A 17,492-nucleotide genomic window follows, 5' to 3' on the forward strand; every position below is an offset into this window, starting at 1 on the left:
TGATTCATTGTACACAACTGCAGCACAACTTTACATTTCTAGGGTTATATATGATATAACATCACACAATTATTCAGGATAATGATGTCCATCTCATTCCACCATCTTTCCTACCCCAATCACCCCTCCCTACTCTTTCTTCCCCTCTGCCCCATCAAAGTTTCTCCATTTCTCCCATGACCTCCCATTATGGATCAGTATCCACCCATCAGAGAGAACATTTGGCCTTTGTTTTTTGGGGGTATTGGCTTACTTCACTTAGCATGATAATTCTCCAATTTCTACCACTTCTGTCCTTGCTTTGTGCTACAAATACCTCTGATTAGTTTAAATATTCTTGAAAAATTTAGTATGCATAGTTACAAGAGATACAATCTTGATTACAGTAGTATGGAAAACTTAAGGCCAAACATCCTCTCTTCTGAGTGCCCCAATGATACCTCCCAGAAGACTCACCAAGGGACTTCCCAACATAGTTTGCAAAATCACCAAATAATGGATTCAAAACTTTGTGCTGCATTTTGGTTAAACATTTTTTTTTTCCTTCTGGAAGAGTATTTTAGAAAGAGGAATGTTCACATTGATTAGTTATTAATAGGATGGGGTATTAAATTTTTTACCATTTCCCTGAAAATTAAGCACCAAATAAAAATAAGTTTATATTTTAGCTCCTAGAACACTAGTTAAAGTAGGACTTCATGTAGTTTAGTGTCATTCAAATCTCCTTTTAATAAAGTTTTTGTAGGTAATATTAATCATTGTGATATATGATCATGTGAATGCAGTTTCATATGCCAGAAAAATTTAATATTCTGAAAAGATGTTTAAATTTGCCTTCTCATTACCAGAAACAATACTATAATGTTTCTTTTTTGAAGAGTACATTAACAACCTTCATTAAAATAATAATAATAATGAACTGCATTATATTATTTATTTTTTTCTATATTTACCACTACTTTATACCACTTCACATTCTTTTTATGAACTATAATTTTGCCTATTTGTAAATATTTTAATATGCATAGCTGATTATTTTCTTATTGTATAAATTCTCAATTTGTCTTTTATAAAATATGGATTTGGAATCAAAGATTATTAAAGCAAGTCCTAAACTCCTTTAGTCAGTCACCCTTGAAAATGATCCAGGGTGGTTATTTCTCTTGTTCATTCATTTAAATAAAAAATTGTGCTTTGTTGGAGATAAATAAATTAGTAATGATCACTCAGGGCTTTGATAAATACTGACAATACCAAATGTAATAATTTATGTGAGTGTTTGTACATTTATTTTCTCATGTGAGCCATTTCATGTACTCACGGCATTCTTCATTTATAAAAATAATGCTTTATTCTGAACATGTATTACAAAACTAGATGTTTTCCCCATTGGTCTTAACACTATTTAAAATTTAGAGTTTTATTAATTTAAATAGCAGTCATCCATACTTCCACCTAGTAAAAATATTCAGCAGGAGGTCTAAAAACACACAAATATAATTTGAATAAAACTATTCAAACATAATTTGAATAAAACTGAAGAGTACAAATCCTTGTGTTTGTGGAGAAGAAAGAAATAAAAGAGTGAAATAAAATATGTAACATGTTATTACTAAAAGGACTAATGATGCGTTCATATATCCCTACAAATATTTGTTAGATGTGTGTGTGTTTGTGTGTGTGTGTGTGTGTGTGTGTGTGTGTACTGTTTATAATGGCCATATTATAATTCCATAGCAAAGCAAGTTATGTTTATTATAGTAAGACTAGATAGATAAATGTCATAAATATTGAGAAATAGACAATGCTTTGTACTGAAAAATGGAAAATTAGTTTTCACATAGTAATTTCATAAAGGAAGCTATTCATTTGAAGCTCTTTTATAGACAATTCTGGTAACACTGAACTCAAAGTTAATAAGTCTTTAAATTTTTGTTTGAAAAAACTTATCAATAGAGAGATAAACAGCCCTTTATTGTATCTTATGTTTTGCAGTTTTCTCTAAAGAACCCAGCTGAAAATGACAGATCTGCTAACCATGAAATCTGCCCACTCCAGGGCCTCTCATTTTTTAAACCATTGCCTTTTTACCTGATAATTCCAAAATGTGTGAGGTGGTTCTGTGCATTAAAGGTCTTCTATCACATTTAGTAACATTTTGCTACTAAATATTAGTGTCACCAACCACAACCTCCTTCCCACAGTTGTGATACCAAAAAATGTCTTTAGTCACTTTCAAATGTCCCCTAGGGAAGCAAAGTTGTCCCTGTGGAGAACCATACATTCAATATGACTCTTTTATTTCCCAGGTGCTAGGAGTGTAATGCAAAGATATTCAATGAGTTATTAAATTCCCATAGCTAATTAAAGGCACAATATTAAGGAAAGATGGCTGGGATTTCTTACCCACGTTTGTTTCTCTATTTAGCACAGCTTGCTGAAATAAACCTCCTATTCACCTTTAGTATTTATCCAAGGTTAATAAGATTTCTGTCCCTATTTCCACTTTCTGCAATCTGAAATTATATTTTTATTCTATGTAATATGTTCATAAGACATTAACAATCTGTCAAAATCTCCTTGGGAAAAACAAAATTAAATATAATATTGTCCACTTATGTAGTTTTCTGTAAGTAGAACCCCACTTGTATTTTTTAAATAATTAGCTTGATTATTTAAAGACAAGAATATTTGTGAAGTTCAATTGCATTAGTTGCTTTATGAACATACTAACAGCTTAAAGTCATTATAGCTCTGGGTTCATATCATGAATATATTAATTGTTGATTTGTCAGCAGTTGTAGTTTTCTATTTTCCTGCATAGTTACTCATTTTAAAATATGAAGAGATTAGAGTAAATGGGACTCTGAAGTACTCAAGCAAATGACAACCACAGAATTAAAGTTCTTTTCAGGCAAACACTGATTCAGACTTAATTTATTGATTTTTTCATTTTTTAAATAAATGCAACACTATAGCCAAACTGTCTATTAAAATAGAATCATTTATTTGGAAAGAAAAATATGATTACTTTCTCACTGAAAATATAACTTAAATATGTCATTAATGTAAATTACACCAGTCATTTCATTTTTAATATTCCTTCATAGAATTGTTTTTCTGACAAATTAGATCAAATAAGAAAAAATAATGCTAAAATAAAACAAACTTGAGATTCTATTTTATATCTGGAATATTTTAATCTTGGTTTTCATCCAGAGAGGATGGGAAAATGTAGTGCAAAAAAAATTAAGGCAGTATGGCATAACAAAGGCATTACTATTAGGTTAGAGACTTTAGATTCAACTACTTTTTTTTCAATTATTTATGCACATGTAATTAAAATTAAACATGAACTTTTAAAATTGTAGCATGAGAATCAAAAATAAAGTTCTCTGATTGTAATTATATTCAAATGAAGTAGTATAGTAATTTAGCAATATCATAATATCTTACATATTAATATATAAGATATTATTCATTTTTGGTATTGGGTATTGGAATAAGGCATGCCATACCACTTAGCTATATCCTCAGTCTTTTTTCTTCTATTTTTGAAACAAATTCTCACTAATTAGTGGAGGATCTTGTTAAGTTGTGGAGCCTGGCCCCCAGCTTGTGATACTCCTGCCTCAGCCTTGCTAGTAACTGGAATTGTAGTTGTGTGTCACTGTGCTCAGCATCTATTATTATTACTAAATTATAGGTAGGGACTGAAGGTGTCACTATGTGTGTATACATATATGTATATGTATACACATAAACTATATATGTACCTGTATGTATATGTGTATATGTATATTTATATACATACATATATATATAAATTATAAAATTATTCCCCAATTTACATGGTAGAAATAAATATTTTACACACATCTCTGAAAAAGTAAAACTGTGTCTATAAAATATATCTAATTATAAAATGTCTTAGATGCCACTCCCTTTTCATTCATTCCACATGAATCTTGTTTACATATGAGTCTTCCAGATGACTTTGGTATTACATGCCAGTTATGTAAAATGTTTGTGTTAGGATATGCTGATGAGCTTTTTCTCTCACTACAGAATCATGATGTTGTGGGCATGGTGATGAGAGAATTTGTGTGTATTTGGAAAAGACAGGGAAGTATCAATTTTATTCCATTTTTCAATGACAGAAAACTGTCATTTAGTTCAGTAATTTAAAGTAAAGACTAGTTTCACATATTTCCATGGTTCAGGTTGATATTCAAAGAGAATACAGCTAACATGAGATTTGGCCTTTATCCTTTAAAAGCTAATCTGCTTAAGCCTCTATAAATAAGATGGAAGGTGAATTTATAAATTCATGGGCAAACTTAAAACTTAGCTTCTATTTAATAAATTCCCTGATAGTTACTATGGTGATGTCTTAATATATACCTCCAGAAGTCTGAGATAACAGAAGGTATTTACTACAAAAAAAAAACAAAACTTCACCATTACTTTTCCAACAAAATATTACTAAAAGATCAACTATTTACAGAAAGCTCTTCAAATTTGAAATCCTTTTGATAAGATCATCAATGGGAAGGGTTTTGAAATACATAGGAAATATGATGAACTTCCGTTGTTACTGCATTAATACATAGTTTTAATTTAAAACATTTTATTCTGTTATTTCTGATGAATGACTTATATTTATGAAATTCCCTAATAAAAGCATAATATATCAAAATATATATTAAAATTTAATAGGAGAATATAATTTCTTTTCATTCGAATATTAAAATAAATGTGGTTAATAAGAACATTCCTAAATAATCCAAATCATAGTATTAACAGGAAGCAATTAAGAGCAACATTAAGAATTTGAAGAGATTGTTGTGAAGCAACTTCTATGTTTTCCTCATTGGCATATTCTGGACTACACACACACATACATACACACATATGTAGCATCCTTTGCATAGAAATAGTAAAAACATGGTCTAATATTTGTTTGAAAGAGTAAGATTCGACTGGCCTGTAAAACTTCTGTGGTATAATGCAGTAAGGATTTCTTTCTATGCCTTTACTATTTGTTACTTTATCAATCACATATAGTTAAAATTCTTCTTGAAAGGAAAAAAAAAAAAGACCAGAAATAAAAATTTTAAAAAAATAAAATTCTTCTTGAACCAGTCCTAATTCACATGAACTTCTTATATCACTCTATATTTAATGTAAGAAGGGATGAGTGAAACAATGGTAAATGAAATATCACTGATTAAAAACAGTGAAGTTCCACATAAATTTATAGTCCTTTTGATGTAGCCATTAATAATCTATATTAATTTCTAATTGTGTTGATAGGTAATTCCTTAAGAGACCATTGTGAAAAATTCACTTTTTAACGAGTTGAAACAAAGTACAAGAATTATTGCAATTGAATAGATTAAAATATATCAAATTATATTTAACCACAAAATTCATTATATGACATTTTAATACTTACAGTTTGAAATATTCTAATGTTAATATATTATTTGAAATTCCAGCTTACCTCAGGATAAAAATGGTCTCTAGTAGCTTTATCTACATGGCACTTGAAATCTTAGGTTGAAATATTTAACACTATAAATGTATGGTGAAACCATTAGTTATATTAATATAAATTAGTAGCTATATATTGTACAATGAAATCAAGGCTAAATTTGTATCCAATTATGTGTTACTTCATGTTGGATAGATGAGTCTCATTTAGTCTTAAATTTTGTGCAGAACTCAAACTGCTATGATCTGGGTATTGAATATTTCTTAAGTGTCCCCCAAATATATGTAACACATCACCAGATTCGGTCTTCAGGATGGTGTTATTAAGAGGTGATGTGGATTTTTAAAAGGTGAAGCCTAATTGTAGGTTATTAGTTCATGGAAATAGATACCTTTGAAGGAGATTTGGGGACCCTAGTCACATTTTTTTGTCTTTTAATGTTTATTCTGCCACATGCTCCCCACCACTTTTATCCTGGACCCTTAGTAGGGGTTAGAGTCATGTGGCCACCCAGTGTTGGACTGGAATCTCCAAAAGCATTAACATAACATTTTCTTTTCAAAAAAGTTAATTGTACCAGTTATTTCATGTCCAACATAATAATATTCAAATAATATCATAGTGAAAACCATTTTTTGATCATTAGCAATTACTTCAAATAATACAATATAGAGACTATTGGCAAATTCTACCATTTTCCTATTACTCTTCAGTTCCATTTTTAAAATCCTTTTGAAGTAAACTGAAATGGACTATAATTTAAACAAAAATAATATTTACATTTACTACTCTATATATTATTAGTCTCTTTGTTGCTCTCTCTGTGTGTGTGTATTTGTGTGTGTGTGTGTGTGTGTGTGTGTGTGTGTGTGTGTGTTCCTGGAGATTGAGCCCAAGGGTACTCTGGGAAGTGAATATCTCCAGCCTGTTTTATTTTATTTTGGGACAGAATATTTCTAAGTGGTCCAGACTGGCTTCAAATTTGCACTGTCCTACCTCAGCCTCATGAATAGATGGGGAAGATAAAAAGTAAATCATAAAATGCTCTGATAAATTTTCAAAAAGGAGAAAAAATATGGAAGTGTAAGGAAAATAAAAAGAGACACAGAGAAAAGATTCAGAGGCAGGAAAGATGGCAGAATGGCAGAATGGCTATGCTGCCACTTTTATTTATATCAATAAGTTACTTAGGTCATTGACATTATGAATACCTATTGTTTATTGTATCATTAGGCAGGTTACAGACTTAGCAACATTATGCAGCTTATTCCTCAGTTACAAATTAAGTTGCAATGTGCAATGTTAGGAGCTTTGTGTTGCTCTCAAGAAAGCCCTTTGTTTAAAGTTACTGTTATGTGCACAGGTTTAGGTTCAGGAAACACTGTGGTTTTCTAACAAGAGGGCTCCTTTTTTCCAGGAGATGTGTGACTAAGATCAAGGTTGAGACTGATAAGACTCTTAACACAGAGCCTCCTCATGAAGGACATTACTACAGCAGCCAGGCATCCTGTGTCTTTGCAAGATGTTTCCCAGCAGTCAGGCATTCTGTGTCTTTACACAGAAAATTCCTAGAAGACAAGCATTCTCTGTGTTTGCACAGAAACTTCCTAGCCACCACACATGCCACAATCATGAAGTTATCAGAGACCCCAGTCCCAAAAACAAAACCCCAAGAGGAAAGACAAAAATTTAAGAAAAGATGAAAGACACACTATAGAAAATAACAACATATTTGGTAGATATTAATATATCAATGATCTAATCATAACAATTAAAAAATACTATAGAGAAATTATAAAAACAAGACTCCATTTATGTTGTTATGTTGTGTAATTCTCATTTTATATATATATATATATATATATATATATATATATATACATATATATACACACACACACACACACACACACACACACACACACACACACTAGGGGTCAGAGCCATGTGGCTACCCAGGGTTGGACTGGAATCTCCAGAAGCTATTAGAGTTAGAGGCTTTAATATTCCATTGTTGCAAACTGAGTTATTGGGTATACAATAATTAAGGACATGGTTTCATTTAAAAACACCAAAATAAAGTGGTTATAATTGAAATCTATAAACAATGACATTCTACAATAGAAGATTATTCATCTCTTCAAACTCGAAAGAGTTTCTAAAAAAGACCACATTCTGGACCATTAAACCCATTATAACAAATTGAAAAGAATATAAATTATACAATGTTTGCTCTGGGACCACAGTGGAATTAAACTATAAATTAATAGCAGAATTATAATTGAAAAATTCCAAAATGCTTGAAGAAAAAAATAACACACTTTTATAAATAACACATGGATCTAAAAAGAAATTACAAATGAAGTTTAAAAAATATTTTTACTTAAGTGATAATCAACCTACAACCTATCAAAATTTCTGAGATACATTGAACAAAGTGATTAGAGAGAAATTTATAGCATTAAATATATATTTTAAAAGAAATATTTAAAATCAATAATATATGATTATACCTTAGGAAACTAGAAACATGAGTTAATTAAATTCACTATATCAGGGAAAAAAGAAAATTAAATAAATCAAAAAAATTGAATAAAGAAAGATCAAGAGAAAAACAAAACCAAAAATAAACAAAAGGTGGTTCTTTGAAAAGATCAACAACATCTATTAGCTTCTCACCAAGATAACTAAGAAAACAAAAGTGAAAATGCAGATTACTAATATAAGAAATTAAAGAAGGGACATTACTATAATTTCCAGGGAAATTATAAGGTTGTTAATGTAGTCATGTGAACAACTCCATTTCTGCCAAACTTAGAGCTCTTTGAAATAGATCAAGAAATAGAAAATTATATAGGAGGTAACATAAGTCTAAATAGGCAAACACACACCCATACACATGAATATATATATATATATATATATATATATATATATATATATATATATATACACATATATAGACATATATACATGTTTACATATATAATATATATTTATTAAATCAATAATTTATAAACTTCTAAAACAGAAACTACCAGACCAAAATAGATAGGTCAATGAATTTAACCAAATGTTAAAGGAAGAAATTGTACCAGTTGTTTACAATCTTTTTCAAAAGATAAAAACAGAGGGAATACATGATAACTCATGTCATGAAATACTACCTCATAACCAAATCAGACAAATGGTGCAGAACAACATCTCACATACACATACGTGCACGTGTCCTCAAAATTTATCAAATTCAATCAAATAATGAATAAAAACAATTATACACCCCAGCTAAATGGAACTTATCCTTACTACGCATAGCTGTATCATGGTTTGAAAATCACTTCATGTCATACATTATATTAACAGAATAATGATGAAAATTACATGATCCTATGAGTAGACAGAGGAAAATATCATTTTAGAAAATCCAACACCCATTCATGAAATAAATTTTCTAGCAAATGGTGAACCTTCTTTAACTTGATTTTTAAGAATCTGCAAAAGAATATTTAAACATAGCTAGAATTACTATTCCATTTGATGTTGAGAAACTAGAAGCTTTCCTGAGAACATCTGGAACAAGACAAGGATGTCCCCTCTCACTGCTACTTTTTAACATTGTATTGCATGTCCTTGCCAACATAATAAAATAAGAATAAGAAATAAAAGGTATTCATGCAAGGAAGAAGAAATAAAACTGTATGTTCTTTTAAAAATGCATATTATAATAAATAATTATAGCAAAGTTGGAGGATATAAGGTGAATATACAAAAGTTAAATTTTTTCTCCCTTAAGAAAGTATCAATTGAAATTTAATTCAGTGTACTTCAATATAAAATAGTAGCAATTTTATTGGCACTGCAAAAGTGACATACATCGATATATTTAACAAAGTGTATATATATTCCATTTGGAAAAATCTACAAAAGATTAATGAAAGAAATCAAAGTACATAATGGAGAAATATTTTGAGTTCATGGACAGGAAGGGTGAATATTGTCAAGTTATGTCTTTCCAACTTGACGAAATACCTGTCAAAATGCCAGAATGTATTTTATTGATGTTGACAAACTGATACTAAATTTATATAGAAAGGGAAGAGACCAAGATTAGCCATCTCAATATTGAAGGGAGAATAAATGTTAAAGAAATGATACTCTCAAACTTCAGGGGTAACCCTAAAACTGTGATAATGAGGCAGTGCTATATTGGTAAAAGTAGACTCAAATTGGTTAATGGAAAATAATTGAGTGCCTAGAATTAGAAAAATACTAGAACAGTCTTTGATAAAGGAGCAAAGATAGTCTCTAAGCAAATAGTTTTAGAATAACCAGACATCTACATGATAAAATAAATCCAGATATTTAATCCTTGACAAAAATTAATAAGATTTGGCTTATAGACAAAAAAGTAATATGAAAACATATAAAATTCCAAGAAGAAAACATGATAAAATCTATTTGACCTCAGGTATGACTTTTTAGATGCAATGTGAAAGGTAGTATCTATAAGAAATAATTTATAAGCTGGACTTCTTTAAAATTAAAACTTGTGATATATGAAAGATGATATAAAGAGAATGAGAATAAAAGGGATATTGGAAGAAAATATTTTCAAAGACACATATAATAAGGACTTCAACCTAAAATATATAAAAGACCATTAAAACTTAACAGTGAGAAAATAAACAATGGATTTTAAAATGGGCCAAAAATGTGAGAAAAAACATCACTGTAGAAAACATACAGGTGGGAAAAAATATAAAACATATTTTCATAAATAGATGAATGATGTTCAACATTAGTGATCATTAGGGAGTTGAAAATTGACATAACAATGAGATGCCACTATACACATATTCAAATGCCCCAAATCTAATATATTGACCAAAGCAAGTGCTGGTGAGGATGTAGAGGAACAAAAACTCTCATGTCTCATGCACTGCTGGTAGAAAGGCAGAATTGTCCAATTACCTTGGAAAACATTTAATCCATTTCTACCAATGCTAAACATACTCTTACAAAATGCTCCAACAATTATACTTTTTGGTATTTACCTAAAAACCTGCACATGAATGACTCTAACAGCTTTATTTATAATTACTGAACTCTGGAAAACCCCAAAATACCCTTAGGATCAAATAAACTTTGGTATGTCAGGACAAGGGGCTATTTAGAGCTTATAAGAAATGAGTTATCAATTCATGAAACAACATGGAGAAATTTTATGGCACTGATTGTTGGATATTTGGAATTTTTAGCTTGTAATTAATGTGTAACTTGTCTTTCTCTTGCTATAGAACGTTAAAACGTCATACACTGCTATGAACACTTAAGCTAACTATTGAGGAAAAATACCAAGAAACACAGAAAATACCAATACACAAAAAAAATACCTAAACACAGAAAAGAAGTGCATCATGTAGCAAACTTACTGAGTGGAAATACCAGCATTTCAAATATTGAACTGCTATAAGTGAAAGCAATGAAATTTTCAAAATACTATAAATTATTATAGTAAAATGGCCTTCAAATTCATATGGGTCCCCTGGCATATTCTTTAAGCAAGAGTTAATTAATGTGTGGAAGTATATATTTCTAGAATCAAATGTTGATTAATCAGATAGAATGAACATTCCTGTTTGTGAAAAATGAGGACACATGATTTTTCAGGCCCCAAATATTTTCCTTTGTATTAAAGTTGTTACTATTGCCAGTACCAAAAACCATAAATCACCAAAGATGTTAAATATTGTCAGTGTCTAGAACTTAATAGGCCATAGTGCCAACCATAACAAATGGCAAATGCAGACTATTTTTTTGTCAGAAATTTTTATTTTGATAATTACTTATTTTTTTAAAATATTACATATAACTTTATCCTGCTAAACTTATGTTTTCCATAAAGTCCTATTAACTACTTCATATATTTTATTGGAAATGAATATTCAATCTCATTTGCAATTATTGTCTTAATTATTGAATTTCACACTGTAAATATCACCTTGATACTTGCTCGTTTTTAATATCAAAAGATTCACAGTATTATTTAAATATTTTAACTAAAAACCAAACTGAAGATGCATGTATTGTTATCTAAATAAAGTAGTGGTTTAAAATGTTATTCAAATCAAGATCATTTTAAGGAAAATTCCTCAGATATTATGCCTTTTCATAATATAATTTAAGGAAAACATCAACTCTCCTCTCAGTTCCCTGATTAGCTACATCCCGATAACTTAAGCCTTTTTACATTAGACTATTCAACATTTTATAATACTTATGACCCATTAGAGATTTTAAATTTAATAATATTATTATCCTTGGATTACTTCCATACTTATTAAAATGTGCACAATGGGATAATGATTGTTACATAGTGATGGAATTTGGCTCATTTAAGAACAAGTGAAAAAAGCAGAACAATTGTTTTAAGTAGGAAATGTAACTGATTAGGAATAAAGTAATTACCATCTGTGATTTCTTCCTGAATTTTAAAAATAATTGCTTGAGTTTTATTGCTTATCATTAATTTTATATATGACATTAAGATCCTAAAAAATAACAACACAGGTTTCAAAGGCAACATTTAATTATAATATTTCTCACTGGAATTAATGCTGAAGTAGATGCCATCAAATTGATACACAAAATGTAGTGATGGGAGAATCTGTTATTTCAATACATTTAAAATCTAGGAACACCTATTTGATAACTGAGAGAGTAGTATTTTCATAGAGCAAAGGAAATAGTGCCTCAAATGAAAATTTTACTTTCCAATATAAAATATAGAAATTGTTTTGAATCCCAATCAATGGGTGTTTGAAAATAGTTTATTCCCACATTTATTAATAAAATATATTTAATTAAAGCATTTCAATATGTTTAATATACATATAACACTTTTTTTTCCCAATAAGGTGTACCACTGTGCTCTACAAATGGAATATTATATTTAATTTCAAAACTTTTTTGGCACTTGAATATTTAAATAGTATTTTCTGTTTTGAAGATATTGTTCTACCTTAAAACTCCAATATTATGTTTCATTAGAGATTTTATTTAGTCTTCATTTTAATGGCTTCTGTAGTTAGGGTCTTGTTTTACACATGTATTTCATTGTTCCTTTTCCCAAAGATATCTCATGTACTCATGGCAAGGTTGTTCCGTTTATATTGAAGATGAATAAGCTCATCACCTATATACTTGAGGTGGCTAAGTTCTGTCTCTAACAGGTCCCATGGGTCTTACATGTACCAACCATCTCTCATAGGGACTGATTGCCCAGAGAATTTCAGGTATGTAGTCCTATTAACCTCACGTGGAGGCCATGTCACATAACATTTTTTTGGCCCTGGGAGTCCTGCATTCACTACACCTTCCTGTCACTTGGGTCCAAGAGAAATAGATGCTACTATACCTTTTGAAAAACCAGAAAGTCAAGGACAAGTTCTTTGTCCATTCTAGCTAGTCACACTACCTCTGTTCATTGCTCTTGGTGGAACAGTAGAAAAATTTAGAATTTACATTGGCTATGAAGATAATCACCCAGAGCACTTTTTAACACTCTTTCTTCTTGGAAGATAATTGAAAACTTTTAAGTAAAACATAAGAGGATATATATATATATATATATATATATATATATATGTATGTATGTATGTATCATTGGGACTTGGGACTGGGACTAGGAAGCTTTTACTTTATCCTTTGTGCAATTGCTGTCATATCTTTTATTTTGGTTTCAGTAAAAATTTCCAACATACAATATCCTTATTTGTGAATAAAAAAGTTGGTGGCAATGGCACATTTAAGGAAATACTCCATACAAAGATCATTGCACATTCACAAGCCTGAGAGTAAGCATTTCCTAAAAATTTTTATTCTGATTTCCTCTCCTATGTCAGTAAAATCTTGTCTCTACTTAACAGGTTCAATCTTTTCTGTAACTTTTGAACTCATGGAATATACATCTAATAACTATTTAAATTCCTTTAAGTATTGATTCTTCCATCTGTGTTTCTCTTTGGTTTCCATACGTGGGTTTTCTTTATATTATAGGTCATATTTTACTACTTTTTTTGTATATCTGTTACTATTGATCAAATGCTAGGCATTGCCAATTTTACTTTGGTGGGTAATGGGCATTTTGTATACATGTACATATTGCAAGATTTGTTTGAGGTACAGGTAAGTTAATGGAAACATTTGATTTCCTCAAATATCACTTTTAAAATGTTTGACTTCGGACCAGATTAGTGGTTGAGCTTGCTCATTGAAAAGTGCCATGACTCTCAAATGGGAAATAACAGAGACGTACCATGAACCCATGTGCATGTTTATTCATACATTTACAAACAAGTATATGTAACTGTGTCTTCAAATACTGTCTTCCTGTCAATGATGCAAAGTTACTCAATTTCTTTAGCACATAATATAATAAAATCTTCAGCTTACTTTTGTTGCTTCAACCAGACTTTCCTCCTTCACTATAAATTCTTCTGTTATACTTTATAGAATAATATTTATTAATAATGTTCATGTTTTGGAAATTTTGAAAAATATTTTAAAAATATGATCCTAAAATCATAAACTTTAAGAAAATCATAAATCTGGCTTTAAAACCCCAAATGTTTGTTCTTTGAAAAGTACTATGGCTAAAATAAAAAAGGAAGCTAAGAACTGGGATAATATATTTGCAGAAATTATCTCAGAATTTATCTTATATCCAAATGCAAAGCTAAAAAAACTTACATTTTCTGTCCTTTTATGCATTGATATCAATTTGCCTGAAAGCTGTACTTGTTAGTAACACTATTCTAAAGGCATGAATTACTAAAAGTTCTATTCAAAGCAAAGCTACAAAATAAGCCAATATACAGCTGTACATAAAACCAGTAGAACTCTAAATCTAAAACTAGGAGATGAACATAAAGACTTGTTAATTAAAGGCCAGTTTTGCTGATGTAGCATCTCTAGACTATTAATGTACTTTGAATACCACTTATCTCACAAAAGCAAAGTAATTTCTTCTATTTATTATGCTAATTAAGAACTGATGTTTAATAAAACCAAATATAGCCAAAGAATTTGTTATAATCTTCTTTGGATTATGGATTTTCAATTTGAGTTTTTAAAACGCTATTTTAAATCCAATCAAGCTTGGATTTTCTTTTCTTTCTTTTTTTTTCTTTTTTTTTTTTTTTTTATTCTAGTAGACATGTACTTTATTGACTGTAAATTGATTACAATAGTTTCCTACATTTCACTTGGTGCGAATAAAGAACTCAAGGGTACCTGTACCACCCAACCACTGTCCATGCATGTGTTTTGTGAGTAGGAGTGGTGTGAACTGGCTCATCCCCACAGGATGCCAGGATACTGGACGCTGTATGCAGACATGGTCCACATGGAGCAGGCTTTCAGTTACAAACAGGTGATCCTGGAGACTCTTCCTGCAGGCAGGTGTGCAGGCATGGGGTATCAGGCCCTGCTCTTCTGTGGCCCACTTCTTCCTTGGCCAAGGCCGCAGACCCTGTGGCAGCTAGCTGTCGTACCAGTCCCGGAAGAGGAGGGAGAAGGAGCACATCACCAGGAAGAAGAGGATCCACACGCGGAAACCAGCCTTGTTTTTAATGGCCTCTCGTATGTCCTCATTGCCCTCCTTGATGTTTTCAGTTGCTCCTACCACTAACTGGTGAATGCTATCAATCTCGGCTTCCTGTTGCAAAACGTTTTCCGTGAATATCTCTTGGAGTCTGGAGATTTCAACCACTCTCCCTTCGATTTGCCTTACTTCATCAAATAAGTTGTTCATTTCCCCAATTAACCGCTGATTTTCTTGTTCAAACATTTGTATTTCTTCTGGGGATAATTCATCTTCACCTTTGCCATCTCCCCAGGTTCCTAATTCAGGTTGTGCTTCGGTCAAAATCTTTTCTGGATGCTCTTCAGTGGCAAGTGTTTCTTCAGAGTCTTTTGAAGGATTCTGTGAAACTTTCTCAGAGGATGTGGATTCTCTTGTCTTTGTACTTGGCTCAGGTTCCAGCTTAGATAATCTCTTCTTATCCACCACTCGTTTAACTCGGATGGCTCTCTGTTCTGAGTAAAGTTTACACACTCTTTTTAAGTAATCTTGAATGAAATTCAGAACAGCAGTCCTGTGCTCCTTCACTTGCTGGGAATGTATCTCCTTGTGGGCTTCTGTTCTGAGTTGCTGGATTGCTTCTGAACAGGTCCTCATGAATATCTGAGCATCCTGGTCTATCTGGTCACGTTCTGCATCTCTCATCCTCCCATATTCAGACATGATAGGGCTGTAAGCATTAATGTAATCTTTCCTGTGTTCCGAGGGAACAGCTCGTCGCGGCTGCCCTCGGCCCCGCAGCCCACCGCCACTCCCAGCGCCTGTTCCGCGTCTTCACGGTCTTGACGCTCGCCCGGAACAGCAGGGTGATGTCCACCGCCATGGTGACCCGCACCCGTGGCCCCACACCGGCCGGCCCACCTTCTTTTCTTAATTATAGTACTATCATATAATCCAGAGTAAAATTCTTTCTCACCCACCTGTCACTCACACATACACACACACACACACAACCACGGATTACTGTCTATTCTGTAGAAATTTTAATCAAATCAAAGGCAATGTAGATATTGTGATGATTGATACTGTATCTAAATATTAATATTTCATCTTCCCTGACCTATGGTAACTCACATTCTAATAAAGCAAACAATACAATTTAAGAATTACCACTATTCTCTGTCAGTATGTGAGTATAGTGTTTTTTGTTTTTTTTTTTCTAAACGATAAAAAAGAGTTGACACCATTTGCAAATACTTATGTGCAAATTGTCCTTCTTGATAAAGTCCATTTGTAACTCCAAATTAGTATTTTGGGTATTTTTATGGTCATTCATACAAATGTGCAGAGATGGAAAAATTTGAGTCTCCCTAAAATGCTCATTTTCAGCTGAGATCAAACAAGATGATGCTCTATCTTCTTCTTTCAGCTCTCATACAGAGATGAACAGATGAACAGAGGGTAGACATAATAGAGTGCAGCACAGGTAAGAAGTTTTGGTTCTGGAGTAGCTGGACAGGATTAGAATCCCAAATCTGGCATGAGTATTAGGGTGACCTCATGCAAGTCACATGACACTCTCTTTTGTACAATAATGAAAATGAAATCTAACATTATAAGTTGTTAGTATTTAAAATCTATGTAAGTACACATGCAGACACACACACACATAAACACACACACACACACAATCATGTGAACCTTAACAAGAATGGATTGTAAAAGGGTGCAGCAGCCAATGGTATATGCCTGTAATCCCAACTATTTACAAAACTAAGGCTGGAGGATGGCAAGTTTGAGACCAGCCTGGGCAACTGAGTAAGATCTTTTCTGTGGATATAGGTCAATGGTTATGCACTTGCCCAACTTGCAGTAGGTCCTGGGTTCAATTCCTAAGACCACAAAGAAAAAGCTTAATATATTGTATATGTGTCATGGAATTTTTAAAATAGATTGTCTTTGGCATAAAATTCTTTTAGAATACAAAAAAAGAAAAGAAAAAGTACAAAGCACATCTAAAAACTCTTCTTTTACTTTCCGGCAATTAATGAAGATATTCATATTGAAAAATAGTCACTTCTCTATATTTTCAGAGCTTTAGTTGGAGGTAGCAGTCTGAACAATAAAAAGAAAGGGGGGAACAAAATTAAACCCTTCTCTATCTCCTTACTTTTCAGCTTCCATTTCTAAATACATTAAAGAAAAGGGCTCCATCTCTGTTTATCTTCAAAGTTAATGGCTATTACTTGTTAACAGTTTTAACAGATTCACTTAGAAGAACCTGAGTGGACTGCTCTGTGACAGTGCCAGTGAGTGTTCCCATCCCCAGCTCAGGCAATATATAAACCCAGCAGGAGAGGCCATGATAAAATCAGTTGTGAAACTCATACACTGGGTGAAATAGGTAGTAAG

The 17,492-nt window shown here is 31.6% G+C and overlaps 1 pseudogene; it reads right to left on the reverse strand.

The window, feature by feature from the left end:
- Nucleotides 1–14,886: 14,886 nt before the first annotated feature.
- LOC143402515 (syntaxin-18 pseudogene) lies at nt 14,887–15,963 on the reverse strand (annotated as a pseudogene).
- Between the last annotated feature and the right edge of the window lie 1,529 nt (nt 15,964–17,492).

Source organism: Callospermophilus lateralis, chromosome 6 (assembly GCF_048772815.1).
Source record: "Callospermophilus lateralis isolate mCalLat2 chromosome 6, mCalLat2.hap1, whole genome shotgun sequence".
Taxonomy (NCBI): domain Eukaryota; kingdom Metazoa; phylum Chordata; class Mammalia; order Rodentia; family Sciuridae; genus Callospermophilus; species Callospermophilus lateralis.